The 20453-nt window shown below is 31.7% G+C and overlaps 1 protein-coding gene across 1 annotated transcript in view; it reads left to right on the forward strand.

Annotated features, from left to right (window-relative positions):
* Window positions 1–20453, forward strand: part of LOC115890640 (cartilage oligomeric matrix protein-like) — a 69092-nt gene that overhangs the window by 8608 nt on the left and 40031 nt on the right.

Genomic DNA, 20453 nt, shown 5'->3' on the forward strand with positions numbered 1-20453 from the left:
CACATATGGACTGCAGATCTAACGTCTCAAAGAGGCTTTTAATTTTAGCATAAGATACAGACAACTTTGGTCCTAAGCCAATTATGAATAGATTATTAATTCCAGCACTTTTATATTTCTTGAAATATTCGGGATCATTTTCACGGAGCACATTCAGACAAACTTTAAGTGATCCACCACCACTTTCAATGCCAATTTTTACATGAAAATCTTCAGATAATTCTCTAATTTCCAAAATATATGATAGAAGACCAGATAAGTCTGAGCAGTATACAAAAATTAATATTAACTGAATTAACATTTTTCCTTTAAATTATTTTCTAAAAAGTTTAACTAAGAATTCTCGTTCAGAATGCTACCAAAATAGTCTTTTACGATGTATTTGTTGTTATAATAGTCCACGTATTTAAGATTTGTGTTGTACTTAGCTTTAGTTAAATTTAGCGATAAAACCACTTAGTTAGGGAAGAATTATAATTATTCTAACTTATTAGTTAACATTTTTATGCAAAATAAAACATATAGCTGTAATATGATTTTTTTGACAAATTATTGTTTCAGTTTTTGGTCTCAAAATTCAAAGTCACGGTACGTCACTGGATCTATGGAAATGATTTAGTTGTTCGATGATTTTGAAAGAACGCATTATGGCCATTAAAAAATTACTAATTTTACAATTTATATATTTTCTATTTTAAATCATATAAAAACCGAACAGTGTCATGGAGTCTTCTTGCTATGGTCTTTCTTGAAACATTTACTCTTTTAAGGCGAGCTAACTCATTTTTAATGGCAGTACTAGAAAGCAGGGGATTGCGTCGTTCAATTAGGGATATTTGACGGTCTTGCACAGCAGTAGTAACTTTCTTTCTACCTCTTCCAGGCCGGTCTGTAACCTCGTTTGTCTCCCTGAATTTTTTTAATATTCGCGAAACATCGCTTTGGTTAACTCCTACAATTTCAGCTATTGCAACTTGCCGATAGCCCTGTTGAGACAGTGTTACTATTCTGACTCTATTAAACTATGAAATAATGTTTCTAGGCATTTTAAGGCCAAAACAATGGTCAAATTTCTTCTGAAACCCAAGAGACCACGAACGATAAACATTGTTTACCATATCCATTTTAACAAAAAAATGTTTATTACAGATTATCAAAGCTATGTATAAAAAATATTCTTTAAATTCCTTTCCGTATATTTTTATTGTTACGGGGTTTCTAACAGGACACTGTTTCCTCACAACAGCGGCATTTAACCGACCTAGTATCTTTTTTAGTTTCCGAGATTTCAATGATGAGGTTTGGATTTGGGACACCCTGTATATATAGTAACAAAAGTAATGTCTGTCTTTTGTAACAATTAATATTCTGAAAATTATTAACAAGTCTATATGTCCCTCAAATATGCTTCCATCTCTCAAATTTGCTAGACGACTAATTTTTATTTATAACAATCGTTCCGAACGCAGACGGTCGAATTTTGTTGACCATATGCGAAAAGATTTATTGTAATTAATGGTTGGGGACTGTGGGATACAATTCGAATTATTTAATAGTTTTTATGGTCTGGTTTGTTTCAGAAAAATATATGTGCCCACACGTAGTTTTATATCCATATCGTTTGTGATTAGGTGGAATTATCCGAATTATTACCGATGTTTTATGCCATAATTATAATAATACTAACCTAAAATGGCCTGTTTATGTATTGGGAAATCATATAAAATTTGGATAAATGGTGAAACTTAATAAAATTAAATTTCTGCTTGATTCAATAAGATAAATTGTTTTTAAATTAATCATAATTATTTTAGTTGTCGATTAAAATAGACCTACACAAATAGAATAGAATATAATAACGATTTTTTTTACTATTTTCGAACAACGAATATAAATACATGCTCGAAAAAAATAATATATTTATTCATTCATCAGCCCATTCATGTTATTGATACTCGATTATATGTGGGCATACATACCTTCTGCAACACCTGATTTCAGATTTGATATTTGCAGACATCCTTTTTGCAGTAGTTGTATAGAGGTTCGATAAGAAGGGATTTTTCGAAATTACAGTTCCATGAGGGTGAAACCACCCCTCCAATATTACAATATTTTTTATTTAAAAAACGGTCAAGTTTCCGAAAAAACGCTTAAACACGTATATTTTATTTTGTTTTTTTACATATTTTTTAAAAATGTATACAGGGTGTTTCGAAAAAACTGGTCATTGATTAATCACGATTCTACTTAAAGCGCTTGACGTAAAAAGCTGATTTTCGGAAAACAGATTAACTTTAGGGTGTAGAGGTTCGATAAGAAGGGATTTTTCGAAACTCGAATTCTAAAGGTGCGTATTCATTATCCGAACGAACGAACGAACGAATGTTCGCTAGTGGTATGGACGGGGACCGCACGATAGGACCGCACGAGAAGACCGGAGGCATTTGTTGGCGAATGCCTTTGATATACCGACTCGAAACGGATGGTCGAGCGAACGAACGAACGAACGGCCGCATGCGTTCGGTCCCCGTCTAAATATACCGCACTTTCATTCGTTCGTTCGTTCGTTCGCTCATTCGTTCGTTCGGATAATGAATACGCACCTTAAGGGGGTGAAACGATCCCTCAAATATTAAAATATTTTTTTATTCAAAAACCGGTGAGTTTTTCGGAAAAACTCTTAAACACGTATATTTCATTTTGTTGTTTTACATATTTTAAGATTTTTTATAAATTTATACAGGGTGTTTCATAAAATATGACCATTGAGTAATCACGATTCTGCTTAAACTGCTTGACGTTTAAAGCTGATTTTTGGCAAACGGATTGACTGTGGGGTGTAGAGGTTCGATAAGGAGGGGTTTCTCGAATCTCAAATTTCAAGAGGGTGAAAGCGCCTCACAAATATTACAATATTTGTTATTTAAAAAACAGTTAGTCTTTCGGGAAAACGCTCGGACAAGCATAATTTATTTGATTTTTTTACATATTTTGAAATTTTTTAAAAAATCATACTGGGTGTTCCAAAAAGTTGGGTAATTTCTTAATCACGATTCTGCTTAAACTGCTTGACGTAAAAAGCTTATTTTTGGCAAACGGATTTTTCGAAAGTCAAATTCCAACGAGATGAAACTACCCCTCAAATATTACCAAGTTATATAATAATATCGCCATATTGTTTTTTCTCATGCTGACATAAATGTGAGAAAATTTTATCCAGTTTGTATGTTAATGGGAATTCTTGCTTTGCTTTATCATCACCATTACAAATGATTAATTCGACGCGAACGAAGTCTCTGGTATACGCTAGTATTTATATAAAATATAAGAATTGATATAATTTTATAGACCATTTTAGCATAATTGATTAGCTAATTTCTTAGATGTTCGTACGTATTACGTATCAATATTAAATGTATTTTTTCCTTTTATTATTAATAATAAAATTACTAAAGTAGATATATTTTATTTACAACCACATATATAGGATGCTACAAATTCGAGGTACGAGCATGATATCTCAGAAACCGTAATAGATAAGAAGATGGTTAAATTGAGTTCTTTCAAAACTTCAAATAAAAAATGCAGGTTCGTATTAAAAAAATAAGTTGGCCTCTGTATCTAACAAATTATCAGCTAATTTAAAAATCTAAAAATACTGTCAGATCGCCCTAATAAAGTGGCTATGAGAATGTGCAACTAATTTTTTGATTTTCTAAAAAGTAACGACAGGAAAATATAAAATCGATTTTCGAAAAAATCATTTATTTTTCCAAAAAACTCAGCAATCCTTGAAATATTTAAAACTTTTTTGATGGCATCTTCGTAAACATCTTAAAGCTCAACTTTGCCCTAATTTAGCCATGTTCGCATCTATTACGGTTACCGAGATACCAATGCTCGTACCCCGAATTTGTAGCACCCTGTATATGTAATGTTGATATTACTGCCTTTTAAATATTTTGAAAGTGTCACCTTATCGTCTTTCCTCATTATTACTTTGCTTCTGTTCTTTCTGTGGCTTCTTTAAGTGCTGGTAAGAAATTAATATTAAAATATCCTTCAGTATCACCATCTCCGTTAGCATAACTTTTTTCGAAAAAACTAAAGATATGTTTTTTGTAGATAATTAAATTTAGAACATTTTATCTTGAATAATTTTTTTTATAAAATAAATAGTAATAGAGATAGAGCAATTTTTTACTATACGTTGTGTAAATTTTCCAGTTATTTTAAACCAATCAGCTATAATTTTGGCATTAACAGTATAGTGTTAATATAGATAAACCAAGTATAAATTTCATTGCATTTAAACAATTAAAGATAATGTTTAAATATTATTTATGAAATAAAATTATTGTTAAAAAAAATATTATGAAATTAAAGTTATTAAATAAAATCTGCTATGACGCAATCCTGATGAGCGTCTTTTTCGTCTTCAACTAAAATACAAAAGTTTGTACAACTGATTCCGTAGCACTAACCACACTTTGAAGAACATTTAAGACCCAGGTTTCTACAAGAGCAATTTTTAGAGCACTAACTGTCTTTGCAATTGCAAAAAAATAATTTTAGTAAGTCAGGAGGCGCCACATCTTCTGTTGATTGAATAGGTGTCAGATTACCTTTTGTGATCTTTCTTCCATTTATATTGTAAAGGATATAACTTGTTACCAATCCATTAATGAATCTAAAATATACAACTTATAACATTTCCTATAATAGATATATCTTTACAGTTACCTGAAAGTATGTCCTGAGTAAATGGTGTTTTGCAGAGTTCTGAGTTGGAGGCAAATTAGCTAAATTAAAGGTAGTCTTAATGGCCTATCTTGATGTAATCCTATTGTATATAGTGTATCTCAAATGGTTAATATGTTTAATATAGCTTGGGCAGTGATATAGCTTTAAATGATAATTTAATCCTGACTGAAACAAGTCATCTTAGCGTCAAGCGTCATCTTGTAAGCATTTTTTTCTAAAAATACTTTGAGGTATTGACAAAGATCGTTATCTTTTTTCAGTACCGACAGGCCCATTTTTTTTTATTTTTTAAATAAAAAGGAGGTAGAATCACAGCCCGATATAGCATGTAAAAACAATATGTGTTTTTTTTAAGATGAGGACGAAAATGACGCCCAGGATGACGTCAGAGCATTTTATTTAATAACTTTAATTTAATAATAATTTGTTTTACAATAATTTTATTTAATAAATAATATCTAAACGTTATTTTTAATTGTTTTTATGCTTAAATTTATACTTGGTTTATCTATATTATCACTATACTGTTAACGCGAAAATTATATCTGATTGGTTTAAAAAAACTGGAAAATTTATAAAACGTATAGTAAAATATTGCTCTATCTCTATTACTATTTATTTTAGAAAAAAAATTATTGAATTCTAAATTATAAAAAAAATTCTAAATTTCTAAAAAAAATTCTAAATTTAATTAATTTTTAATAATCTTTTAAATTTTATTCTCTACAGAAAGCATATCTTTAGTTTTTTCGAAAAAAATTATGTAAACGGAGATATTAGAAAAAAACGAAAAAATCCAAGATGGTTTTAACTTGGTTTATATATATTAACACTATACTGTTAATGCCAAAATTATAGCTGATTGGTTTAAAATAACTGGAAAATTTACACAACGTATAGTAAAAAATTGCTCTATCTCTATTACTATTTATTTTATAAAAAAAATTATTCAAGGTAAAATGTTCTAAATTTAATTATCTACAAAAAAAACATATCTTTAGTTTTTTCGAAAAAAGTTATGCTAACGGAGATATTAGAAAAAAACGAAAAAATCCAAGATGGCGGCGGTTTTTTTTAAACTTCCCCCACTGGGACCGAATGGGACTTTTGAGGGTTTAAATAGGAGATCATTATCTACACATTCCCGTTGAGATCGGTTGGTTACTAATTCTTTCCACCTCAACCTCCAGATTGACTGGACTAGACGTCTGGAATGGATGAATCCCATACCCTCTGCGAGTCCCTACACTTCAATGAGGGAGGATACTCTTCTGAGGACCTCTAAATTAGGATTTTATGTAGTATACGATTAGGAATCACAAAGGAGAGACATGTACTGTGGCGTATCTATCAGCAGGCCAGGATAAATAGATAGAATATACTGCAAAATAAATTACTATTAATTAAATTAAAAATATAATAATTCATAAAATTATAAAATTCCACAAAGATCCTCAAAGTCTTCTACGCTTTATAATAGATACATTCATCTTAAACTTCTGTTTGATCTCCTCGAATACGCCCATCTAATAGCCATCCAATTAATCTTCACCTATAATTATCTCGAATCGACTTTTTATTAGCTTCTTCTTCATATAAATACAGCTGCTGAAAAGCGATTCCAGAAACGCCACAGCTCGCTGACATTATAGTCCAGGAGGCAGTAAAGATTTTCGGCACTTATTTTCCTAGTCAGCAAACAACGATAGAATTATTCGGAATTTACTGACTGACTTTCATCCATGACTTTCATCCACTTGGGATGTGCCAATACGTCAGTACTACGTAATACAAGGGTAATACGTAATACAATAAGTACAGAAAAAATTCACTGCCTCCTGGACTATTACCTATCGACTCGAAAGAACCAACTGACTCTTTTCAAAAACAACGTGAAAATAGAAAATATAAAAATAGTAAACGGGTCATTCGGATTTCCGTGAAAACGGTGACTACTGTCCCAACTGTGTATACGCAAAATACTGTTTATTGCTGTGTTTAATTGACTAATAATTTTTCTGGATTAATATTATTACGGCATCGTTTCAATTGTAATTCCAAACAAACAATAAAATCTCCCCAACGAGTCAGAGAAAATATCGACAGGGGACGTACAAAAAATTACAGAAAATGCAATTATTAACCTGTAAATTAAAATTACAGACAATAACTATGTGGTTCATATCTCTGATAAAAAAAATAAATAATACATTAATAAAAAACGACTATCCACCATTTTTTATTGACGAAACATTAAACTAAATACAAACCTCAAATCATAGACAGAATATACACAACGATAACAATACAAAATATATACAACTTACAATAAAAAATAAAGAAGGAAAAAATAAGAAGGATAGCAAAACAAACGAACATCCTTCAAAACACAAAATACACTTAGATTTTATTAATTTACTAGCGTGTACCAGCGACTTCGTTCGCGTCGAATTAATCATTTGTAATGATGATGATAAAACAAAGCAAGAATTTCCATTAACATACAAACTGGATAAATTTTTCTCACATTTATGTCAGCATGAGAAAAAACAATATGGCGGTATTATTATATAACTTGGTAATATTTGAGGGGTAGTTTCATCTCGTTAAAATTTGACTTTCGAAAAATCCGTTTGCCAAAAATAAGCTTTTTACGTCAAGCAGTTTAAGCAGAATCGTGGTTAAGAAATTACCCAACTTTTTGGAACACCCAGTATGATTTTTTAAAAAATTTCAAAATATGTAAAAAAACCAAATAAATTATGCTTGTCTAAGCGTTTTCCCGAAAGACTAACTGTTTTTTAAATAACAAATATTGTAATATTTGAGGGGCGTTTTCACTCTCTTGGAATTTGAGATTCGAAAAACCCCTCCTTATCGAACCTGTACACCCCACAGTCAATCCGTTTACCAAAAATCAGCTTTAAACGTCAAGCAGTTTAAGTAGAATCGTGATTACTCAATGGTAATATTTTATGAAACACCCTGTATAAATTTATAAAAAATCTTAAAATATGTAAAACAACAAAATAAAATATACGTGTTTAAGAGTTTTTTCCGAAAAACTCACCGGTTTATAAAAAAAAATATTTTAATATTTGAGGGATAGTTTCACCCCCTTAGAATTCGAGTTTCGAAAAATCCTTTCTTATCGAACCTCTACACCCTAAAGTCAATCTGTTTTCCAAAAATCAGCTTTTTACGTCAAGCGCTTTAAGCAGGATCGTGATTAATCAATGACCAGATTTTTCGAAACACCCTGTATACATTTTTAAAAAATCTTAAAATATGTAAAAAACAAAATAAAATATACGTGTTTAAGCGTTTTTTCGGAAACTTGACCGTTTTTTAAATAAAAAATATTGTAATATTTGAGGGGTGGTTTCACCCTCTTGGAACTGGAATTTCGAAAAATCCCTTCTTATCGAACCTCTACACCCTAGAATCAACCCGTATGCCAAAATTGAGCTTCTTACGTTGAGTGGTTTGAGCTCCTGCTCAAACCACTCATACTGATTAATCACGATCCTTCGTGATTAATCAGTATGTGAGTCACTTAAGGATTTTAAATATTAGTATAGATTTAAATCTGAAATTAGCAGTATAATATAGTGGTATTACATTACACTCCATTACAAATTAATCATATTATTATCCATTACAAATTAATTATCATATTTATTCATACTCCATGTTTATTTATTTTACTGAAGCCATCAGTTTACTTCTTAAAATATTTCCAGAAATATTTCGTAAAACATTTCGGGAATAGTGTAGAGCTATGCTGTTTTAGTAATAAAACTTAAGAAATATAGTAAAAAAATGAATATTTGTGGGTTTCTCTATCGATTTCTGTCCATCTTTCTCAGCAACTGGTCCCACTGGCACTGTATCTCGCACTGTATAATAATAATAATAATAAATGGTCTTTATTAATAATTAATCAATTACAATAATGTATTAATTAATTACATAGGCGAAGTCTAGCTCACAGAGCCATTCATACTTAACATAATCAATACATTTATAATATGCATAATAAGAAAAGAAACATAAATTCGAAAATAATGTCCAGATGAAAATAAAAATAAAATGAGCAATAAATGTGGCTCGATTGTATGGACCAATACGTTTTAACAAACACAAAAAATTTAAAAAGTAAACAATCAAACAAAAAATATCACAATAATTATCCTAAGCTTGGGGTCTGTTGTTCCAGCAATAAATAGTTTTTCAGACTTGATTTAAATTTAAATGATGAACATAGAAAAAACAAAGTTTGAATATCTTTTCTTAAATTATTAAAAATACATACAGAGTTGTAAGTAAACGATTTCCGAAACATGGCCGTTTTGTGATTTGGCATAGTAAGCATTTTTTTGTGTCTTATATTTAAATCATGCATTGAATTTCTAAAATTTAATTTTCTGAAAAGATCAAAAGGAAGTGTAGTATCTACAATATTCTTAACGGAGGTCAATATTCTTAATTTAAATAATTTATTTAGTTTTAGCCATTTGAGTGTCTCAAAAGCTGAGGAAATGTGATCATACTTTCGTTTATTTAGTATCAGACGACAGCAGTTGTTCTGAATCCTCTGTAGTCTATAAGCATCAATTGAACTGAGGCATGGAAAATATACCATACTGCAATATTGCAACTTTGAGAGTACGAGACTCTGACATAACGTTTTTTTCATGTTATATGTCAATATATGCTTCTGGGAATACAGAAGTTTCAAACTCAAATAACATTTTCGAGCTAACTGAGTAACATGGTTTGAGAATTTCAAACTTTCGTCTATACACAATCCTAAATTTTTAACAGATTCTACATTTTCTATAGGCTGATCATTTATATAAAGTTTTATTTTTGATTTCAAATAAATTCGATACTTTTTGGATCGAAATATTATTGTTTTTGACTTGGTTGGATTTAAACGCAAATTATGATTTCTAGCAAAATCGAGGTCTCTCTCTAAATCTGCATTAATGTCTATGACTGTTTGTTCATATTCTTTACACTTAAAATGGCTGTATATTTGTGTGACATCGGCAAAACATTTTATGTGAGATGTCTTTATTACATTTGGCAGATCAATAGTGTAAATCAAAAACAATAATGGGCCCAATACTGAGCCCTGAGGGACACCAGAGGATATACAGAGATTTTCAGAGAATTCATTATTTATAGTAACTCTCTGGCTTCGATCTTCCAAGTAGGATTTCAAAAAATTCGCCGAAACATTGTCAAAGCCAATATATTTACATTTTTCAACCAACAACGCATGATTCACGGTGTCAAAAGCCTTGCTGAAGTCCAGTAGCACAAGAACAGTTGCTAAACCGTTATCACATGCTCGAAAAACATCATCAGATAATGCCAATAATAAAGTTTCTGTACTTTGACCTTTTCTAAACCCCGATTGTTCTTTCGGTAGCAAGTTTGCATCATTTAAATAATTTATTATTTGGCTATACACAATCTTTTCCAAGATTTTCGATAAGATTGGCAATAAACTAATTGGTCGCAAGTCATCATATCTTGATGGGTTTGCAGTTTTTGGTAGAGGAATGACTAATGCCTCTTTCCATATTTGTGGAAAAAATCCAATTTCTAAGCAACTATTAATAATATGACATATGTATTTATCAATGCTGGGTAGGCACATTTTTACCATTTGTAAACTTAAACCATCAGAACCTTTTGCATTTGATTTTATACTATTTATAATTTTAATTATTTCAGGCACATCTATAAGTTTAAAATTGAAAGACAAATTTTCATTAAATTTATGGTTGCTATAAAAACTTATTCTCTCTGCGCATACAACATCGCTGTTCTCAAATATTGAAGTAAAATACCTGTTTATATGATTTGGATCCGATAGATCAGGTGGTATGTCAATGAGCCTTAATTATGGAGCCTTAAATTCTTATTTCATCAATAACTTATCGAAAATTGTTAATGTTCTGGTTCGTTAGCGATTTTGTTGGCAAGATGTCGCCGCTACTGGCTAAAATTGCCTTTTTTCTTCCGATACACCTACATAATGATCAGACAATTTTACCTTGTGCTAGAAAACGTGCTCTGCGCTATTATATCGCTTCTCTGTAGTTATTTTTTTCTATATAGCAGTTGCAGCAGCCAAAACAGCCCACTGCCTATATTAACATAAGACCTTGTCTCAAGCTAAGAAGATAAAACTGAAAATATGTACTTCTATCTGTTTGATGGGAAATAGACAATTATTTAATTAACCGGTCGTTTATTTGCGTTACGTGTAATACAGTAATTTATAAAGCACACGTGCTACTGTTACTGGAAATTTAAACACACCTTATAATGATATACCATGTGATAGATAAACTATGAAAGGATCGTTTAGGAGTTAAGATTCGTTTAAGATTTTTTTGACTTTTTTGTTGACAATAATGCCTTTATTGTCAAAAAACTTTACAATTTGTAGACGAAGGTAAAGTAAACAAGAAAAAGTAAACAAACAAGGTACACAATTTATTATATAAGAGTTTCTTGCCTTGAACTGCTAATATAGAAATTAATTCCACGCTGTGTTCGTCATAATGTGGATCAACCTGCTCTCACTACCGGTTTCGGGGCCCTACCCCATCATCAGGTGAGCTTGGGTATTTCCACAAAACGACGAGCACAGCGCAGAGTATATAAATACGACTTGTCGTAAAGTAGCGGTAAGATATTAAGTCCCGCATCGCAAGATAGCGGCCTGCGTGCAATGGTAGTACTTTCGTACCACCGAGGCACAACTGTCGATAGTAATAAATTTATAATAAATAAATTTATTTCGGTGTCATTGGTAAATATAGCAATAGCAAACATTAGACCAGTGTTTACAAGATCAAATTCGATTATCAAAATATAATTCATTTACGGCGTAGAAAGCCTTGTCTAGTAAATAAGAGTTGAATGCTTTGCGAAATGAAGAAAATGATGTTATGGATTTGATTTCAAATGGCAGGCGATTGTGCATTTTTTTCGAGTTGTATAATATTGAGGTTTTAACTAACTCTGAGCGTGGGGTAGGTAGATAAAGATCTTGCTCCGCATTCCTCAGTGGATAAGTGTGAGATGGCCTTTCTTGAGAAGCTGATACATGCTTACGTATTAAGCAAACGGATTCAAATATAAATAAGGAAGGAAGAGTTAATATTTTTAATTTTTTAAAGAAGTCCTGGCAATGAGTTCTGCTGTTTAGTCTCAGTGAATATCAAACAGCTCTCTTCTGGAGCTTGAAAATGCGGTCAAATTGAGTCGCACAACACGTACCCCAGAATGGAAGGGCATACCTGAGGTGCGACTCAAAAAGTGCATAATAAACAGTTCTAGCCACTGCCAAGTTAAGCTCTTTAGAAACAGATCTTAATGCAAAACAGGCAGAGCTCAATTTTTTCGACAAAGCTTCGATATGCATGTCCCATTTCAGAGAATTGTCTACAACAAGCCCTAAGAATTTTACAGATTTTACGACGTCAATGGTGGTGTTGTTAAGTACAAAAGGCTGCAGCGAGTTTTTATACGACAAAGCTTTAGTTTTAGAAATGTTGAGACTCAGGAGGTTCGAATCGCACCAAGATTTCATATGATATGTCATTCTATTCAGTCTTGTCATATGATATGTCATTCTATCGAATAAAGTTAAAAAAAATGCCGAGGGTGCCATTTAAAAATCAAAAATTGTACTCACTTCCGGTGAAACAGGAAGTGACCAAAAACAATTGAATACGCCAATCAATCCTAATTTATGTCGTAATCCTAATTTCTTGCAGTGTACCGAGCAATAATAATCCCCACCATGTTATACGGAAGCGAAACCTGGGTGCCGTACCACCGGCACATGAACGCACTAAACAAGTTGCAACAGAGACATCTTAGACCTACTCTTAAAAATCAAATTGTTCCATAATGTCTCAAACGTATCGGTCCTTGAAAAAGCTAACTGCGAGAGTATTGAAGTCATGATTACAAAGTTCCGCTTAAGATGGGCTGGTCACCTATGCAGAATGCAAGAAAACCGCATACCAAAATTTCTGCTTTACGGTGAGCTTGTAGACGGTAAGAGGAGGCCGGGTGGACAACTCAAAAGGTTCAAGGATATTTTCCACGAAAACTTAAAGGGAATTAACAAGCAGAATGAGTGGGAAGAGGCAGCTCACAATAGAACGGAATGGAGAAGAATTGTAAACTCAGTTAACAGCGACAACCAAAAAGTAAAGAGGCAACAAAGCCATGAGATTTTTGAATGTCCGGAGTGCGGTAGACAGATAACATCACGTATCAGGATTTTCAGTCATAGAAAAGCTCATGACAGAAAACGCCTGACGTGACCATCTTCTGATGCGTGTCAAATACTCGTCAGTGAGTAATGGCAGTATTTTATGTCGTATACTAAAATACCAAATCTCGTTTTTTATCTGAAAAAATAAAAAAATCATAGAGGGGCGTTACAACGGTATATAATGTATGATGAAAATTAGTAATTTTAACTAGGCGTTTGTATCTTTATCCCAGAGTCTATAGCAAAGAATTCCTGGATACAGGTTGAGCTTGTTCAGGTCACACTTGACAGCCATATGTCGTGTCAAGAGAGACATATAATCCGCACTTTATTCCTGATAAACATTACCAGTTCCGTTGTGGTTTTAGAGCTAGCTTTTAGACCTATCCAATAATATCAAATAATTCAAGATGATAAAGGTCTTTCTATGCCTGTACCCCTGTCTGTTTCTCCAGTGGACATTCTGCTCTTCCCTGATCCAGAGTTTTAGTGCACTACGGGCCATACATTTGGGTATTCCCCAATGTCGAAGATTTCTGCCTGGAAAACGGTGGAGTATTCACCCAAAGAAAAGGACAAGCTTGCCCTTGATCTTTTTTCAAATACTCCAGCTCCTGTTCCTTTAGCGGTCTTTGACCTGTCTGTATACCAGGTTAGTCCGTCTTGAAGGAATGTTGTATCTGTCCACGTTCTTCGAAAGAGGGATCATTTGGTACGATCTCATTTGGAGTTGTCGATAGAGTTACATTCTTGCCTCCACTTGGATTGCTATGTGAAGAGACGAAGGGTTCAGAGGCACCTCCATTGATGCAGTGCGCGTTGATTTCATTGCCTCTGTTATGCTCAGAGAAGCGAGTCTTGCTGAAGTTGAGCATTGTTGTTTGTTGCATTATCTTAGGACAGTATACCAAGAATGCATATGTTACTGTCTTACTGAAGGTCTCACTGTCCCTTTCGAGTTATAGAAATATTCGAGTTACTTAGAAATAAAATTATGATTATGTTATTATGATTAAGTTAAATAATCGTTTTCTTTCCATTAAATTTACGCATGAAATTGAGAACAGCGATAGATTACCATTTCTAGATGTATTAGTTATTAGAAATACTAATAATTGCCTGGAATTTGATATCTATAGGAAAAATACCACCACACGCAGATATATTCCTAATGAATCACATCATAGTGTTGAAGATAAAATGGCTAGTTTAAATTTCTTAGTTCATAGATTACTTAGTTTCCCACTTTCCAACGAAAGATATGAAATAGAAAGAGATTACATTAGGAATGTAGCTGAGTGTAATGGATATTCTCCTTCACTAGTTGATAAATTGATTAGAAAATGTAGGTATAGGTTAATGATTTCTGAAAATTCGACTTTTCAAGTGGAGAAAGATACGTCTAAATATTTTTCAACACTGTTTGATAGAGAGTTATCCCGTGGTCTAAAAGGAATTTTTAAGAATGTCAATTATAAACTTGTGTATAGTGCTAATAATAAATTACAACAATTATTAGGTAATCCAAAGGATAAAACACCTCCACTGGAAAGGTCGGGTATTTATGAAATTTCTTGTAAAGATTGTAATCAGAAATATGTTGGGCAAACTAGAAGATCAATATTAACTAGATTTAAAGAACATTTAGCTCAGATAAGATATGGTAGACCGGATAAATCTTGCGTTGCCGAACATATTGTTGATAAAGAACATTGTATAGATCTTAATAATTTAAAATTAATTAAACAAGTCTCAAATTACAGGCAATTAAATGCATATGAAAGCATCAGAATTAATAAATGTAAAGATAGTATGAACAGAGTCAACGGTCCAATTCCTTCAAGTTCTTTGTTCCTACTACTCTAGTGGCGGAAATTAACTGTTACGCTCAGTTGGCTCTGACTCGGTTGGCTAGATTTTGCCACGCCCACTCGGTACCTACTGGGCGAGTATATAAACGCTCAACTTGTAGATTGTACTTTAGTTTGTAATCACCTGCGGATGATGCTAACATGGTTAGCGAAACGCGCGTCCACTGTAAAAGTAAAAGTGTTTTGGTGTATTGTGGTGATTTAGTGTAATTTTATTTTGCTGTGTAACACCAAAGGTTTCAACCCTCAACTGTAATCAGATTGCACTGTATTATTTCTTAAGTATAAGTATGTTAAACTGTATACAACTCATATACTCAACTGTATATTATGTACGAATACGTGCCTAATAGCTATGATTCAACATCTTTAAGCATAATTCTTATTTTTATCCATATTTGTAGCATATCTCTGTAATACATTTTATTTTTTATGCGGTTTTTATTAGAAGTTAACTGAACTTATTTTAAGCCATGGCTGAATCTAGTTATAATTACATTTCAAAGGAATTCATCTGTATGGAACATATTTTTTATAACAATTTTGTTACCAACTCGTGGACCTTTAATTTAAAAAAATAAAGGAACGATAAAACACTACAACCGATCAAATTGATCTACTCTCATTACGATTTATTTTTACAACTCGTTCAAATTCTCAAATGGTTTTATATATAAGCCGTGCTATTTTAAGTATTTTTACCCGTCACAATTCATTTGAATCGCATTCTAAAGTTTTATACACTCGTTCAAATGAACGATTTGTTCAATTTTTACCCACTTTTAGTTTGACTACCAATTTTAGTAACTAATGCTTCAATTTAAAATTTATCATTATTGAGTTACTGAGATTTAAAAAAAAATCTTAAAATATTCAGTAGAGCAAAATTAATATCACCATATAATAATATATAGGGTGTCCCAGGCTGAGCGTGCATTAGAAGTTTCTAGAGAACCCCAATATCTAGATCTATCGATTAAAAATATTTTCAATATGGCGGCACTTCCGGAAATAACGGAAGTTGACAGCAACTTTCTTATTTTAAATAGGTGCTCCCATTTTTTATTACATACTTAAATTCTCTGTAAAATTCTATGAATATTGATAAACACTCTATATCTAACATTAACCGTTTTTGAGAAAAAAAAATATTTAAAATTTTTGGACGAAAAAAACTACCTGTCACAAAACTTGTATAGCCTAAAAGTTAAATTTAATTATTGTCACAGCCACTGTGACATAAAGAGAAGACATGTGGCTATCTATTTCAAAAATTAAATTGTTCGAATGTCATATAATAATGGCGGTAGCTGTCAAGAAAGTGAGTGATTAAAAAATTGTCATAAATTATTTTTTTCAAATGGAAATCCACTTTTTTTATTTCACTAATGAAACGGATTTTCAAATCGTTACTTTTTAACTGTACATGTTCCTATACCTATAATAAATCGTTTTTAAGTTATTTAAGATTTAGTTTGAAAACGTATATTTTTCTTCATTTCATTTAGCTTTTTCTGACATTAAGTGTCAAACGGTCAGACAATTTATTTCCATCTGTCAGAAAACGAATTATTTGAATTTCTTATCTCTGTTTTTTTTCTCAGGTAAGACGATGACAGAAGAAAAGCAGATAACGTCCCATACCAATCTATTTATTTTACTAAAAAAAGTTTCTAATAATTTTTAAGTTATCTATGGATGGGTTTAAATATAAATCCATCATGCGTCGTGTCTTGTTGTTTTTAACCAGTTTTATTGGTTTATTATGGGTTTATTTAAAAAATAACAGATCGTATTTCAATTTTATTGGTTTGACGGAACGATGAACGACAAACGGACGCCGATGCGTATAAACACGCCTTTAGATTTTTGTCATTTTTGACGCTTGTCAAAGTCTTGCCAAATTATAGGTTAGAATTTAGTGTCAACTTTTGTCATACTTTTGTTAAATACCCTGCGTTTTGGAAGATGACGCATTTTGATTCGTATTATTACGTGTGTTTTGTGTCTTTTGAAGTCAAGTGGAGGAAAAATCGAGTGAAAATTAACTGTAGACCCAGAGCACAGTTTATGGTTTATACTCGCTGCCCAGGCAGAAAGTTTTATACACCAATGAAGTTGCCATCGATAAAGTTTGTATACCATTTCGTCGTAGATAAGTGCATCTCGTATTTGGTAGAAGGATCAAACTAAACACATACTAAAAACCATCTAAAAACTGGAGTAGCTGTAAAATATCGACATCATACGATAGGTAAATAATGGATTTTAGTACTGCAGAAAAATAATGTCAAAAGGTACTGATTTAAAAAAATTAAGATTAAAGTTAATTAACCAACCTTTAAGGTATAAAATTTGGTAGGTGCTATTATTAATAAAATAGTTTGTTTTATTTATCTATGTTGTTTTATTTATTCCTGTGGAATATTACAAATTTGTATTTGTACATAAGTTATATTGATAAATATAATCATAAATGCGGGTAGTTTCATAAAGCTTGAAAGTAAATAATAGTTCTTTTTTATATTTTTTGGTATGTAGTGTCTTGTTCTTGTTTGTTTTGTATTAACACATACCGTTTTTATTAAATAAAATAACTCGATTACATTTTTTTCAGTTTTATACAGTTTTTTTCACAATATTTTGAAGTTACTTGTCAGTCAAATTTTAAATACATATATTAATTTCCTGCTATGCGTTCCAGTTGTACCAACTTATTTCTTTGTAAAATAAAATAAACTACTTTGAAATTAAAATGACAGACACATCTGTCACTGTCAAGGATCTTCTCGTTGGACAGACTTATAGTATAAATACTGCCTGCTTAAGAATTTAAAAAGTGCATTTATAAAAATATATCTCGTATTTTCGCTCTTTAGTGATATCTAATAGTTGATATTATTAATAATATTCCGTATGATCGAAAAAAAAAATAGCGCAAAGTTGGCCCGAAAATGATTCTGCTTTTTAAACAAAGCGTCACAATAAGTCATAGGCTACTGGTTAAAATTATAAAGAAAAATATACGCTTTAAAACTAAATCTTAAATATCTTAGAAACGATTTATTTCAGGTATTAGAGTAACGAATTGAAAAGCTTTTTCACTAGCAAAATAAAAAAGTGGGTTTTAATTTGAAAAAAAAAATGATTTATGATAATTTTTTAATCGCTCAATTCTATAACAGCTGCGGTCATTACTACACGACATTCGAACAATTTAATTCTTGAAATAGATAGCCACGTATTTGTCATGTTTTCTCTTTATGGCACACTGGCTGTGGTAATCACTAAATTTGACGTTTAGGCTATACACATATTTTTGACAGGCAGTTTTTTTCGTTCAAAAATTTTAAATATTTTTTTTTCTCAAAAACGGTCAAGATATAGAGTGTTTAATATCAAGATTCATACAATTTTACAGAGAATTTAAGTACATAATAAAAAATGGGGGCACCCATTTAAAATAAGAAAGTTGCTGTCAACTTCCGGTATTTCTGGAAGTGCAGCCATATTGAAAATATTTTTAATCGATAGATCTCGTTATGAAACTATGATGTGCAAAAAATCTCCGAGCTAGCTGTTGTAGTTCTCTAACAACTTCTAATGCACGCTCAGCCTGGGACACCCTGTATAGTCATTAGGATGTTTAATTATTGTGAATCTATTAACATAAAAAATACATAGTAAATGAAGAGAATTTTTACGCTTTCTCAATAAAAACTCTTCAGCTTTCATCTGGGATGTTATTAAACTTATTGTTATTAATTATAATTGTTATTATATCTGTGTTAACCACGCCCTTTTTGACATAAGACATACGTTTACTCGTTGACAAATCGAGTTGCCGCCGATTGACCTTTGACTCGAGATGGAGCAAACTTAAATAATTGCCTTAATTTCCTTAGCAATCGACATCCGATATGGTATTGCGCTCTCGATTGTGGGCAGGGCCTTATTAATGAACTCTTTCGTAATAGACGTAGCATTATGTTCTTGTATTAGATTTCGACAGTGAAGAACAATTTAGTTGTATAATTATAGCTTAATATTTAGTTTAGATCTTTTAAATACTTATACAGGGTGTCCCGATATTCCGTGGACATAGAACTACTACGTATCTTTGGAATCAAAATAAGTTTTTGGACACAATTTACCACTATACAAAAGGGCTTCGTTTGTTCGCTGGAGGGCAACAAATTTAAAAAAAATAAACACATTTTTTCAGATATTTTAAGAACCGTTGTTTCGATTTGTATGAGATTAATTGAGGGTAAATTGTATCCAATGAACTTATTTTGATAAAAAAAAAACTAGTATCTCTATGTCCACGGAATATTGGGACACCCTGTATATTTATAGCCTTTTTTAAATAAAATAACAAAAACGCTCCTGAGGTTCAAACTGTATTAGTCATTTGCTGTAGTTGATCTGTACTTACTTTGCTATACATATCGTAATCTTAAATAATACAGTGTCTTCAAAATTCTGTACTAAACTTTCTAAAATATAAAATATTTTTTTTCTACAAACGTCAAAAAATGAAAAGGTTCGCGAATTGATAGCAATAGAAGATTATTTTCTTTTATCTATGTTGATAGCAATGTGCGAAGTGACACTTTTTTCATTTTCTTACGTTACCATGACACGGTGCGCGAAGTAATGCGCGAAATGCCTATTTCGCACACTGCATCTAAATTATATGGGATTTTGGAATTTTGATTTTTGGAAAATGAAGAACTAAATCATGACTAATTATTCATGACTATATGAACTAATATCATGACTATATTTCGAAATGTTCAAGAATAAACAAATAACAAATATCAAACTTAACACTAATGCATATTCTAGTAATTATTTACAATATTAACATTAATAGTACAACCAGTACACGAACCAATAGTTAATCCCAAACTAGATAGTTCTGATTTTGTTTGAGATATGATGGGGGTTTTGGGATTTGAGACACTATCCAATTTTGATGTAGAGGTATTTGATCCCGGTATTTGGCACTCTAAAATTTTATTTGATATTTGAATTTTATTATTGATAGATTTCCATCCTCCGTGGCGCTTCAAACTAAATATATCACCCCCTGCATTAGCAAGGAGTGTGGCTGAATTTCTTCGGAAACAATGCCCAGTGTAGGCCTCATTATCTGGCAGCTTCAAGTGTTTTGCTATCATGCTTCCTAGGCATCTTACCAATAGAATTCATGCCGACCACTTGGTTAACACATCTTTTATTTTGATATTTTAAAAACAATCTGCGACTAGTAGCATTTCTTGGACGAAGAGTTGCGTATTTTCGGTAAATCTCAATATAATTCAAATTTGACACTGTAAAGACTCGGTCTGTGTTTCTTTTTGTATCGGGTGCTTTAACAATCAAAATTGAGTCTTTATCTTCTATGTTATTGACCGTCATTTTAGTAAGTTTCTCACGGCGGCAAGCACCAGAAACACCAAGTATCGACCTTTAAAACGACCTAAAAGGAAATC

The sequence above is a fragment of the Sitophilus oryzae genome, unplaced genomic scaffold (assembly GCF_002938485.1).
Source record: "Sitophilus oryzae breed Bouriz unplaced genomic scaffold, Soryzae_2.0 scaffold_907_pilon_pilon, whole genome shotgun sequence".
Taxonomy (NCBI): domain Eukaryota; kingdom Metazoa; phylum Arthropoda; class Insecta; order Coleoptera; family Curculionidae; genus Sitophilus; species Sitophilus oryzae.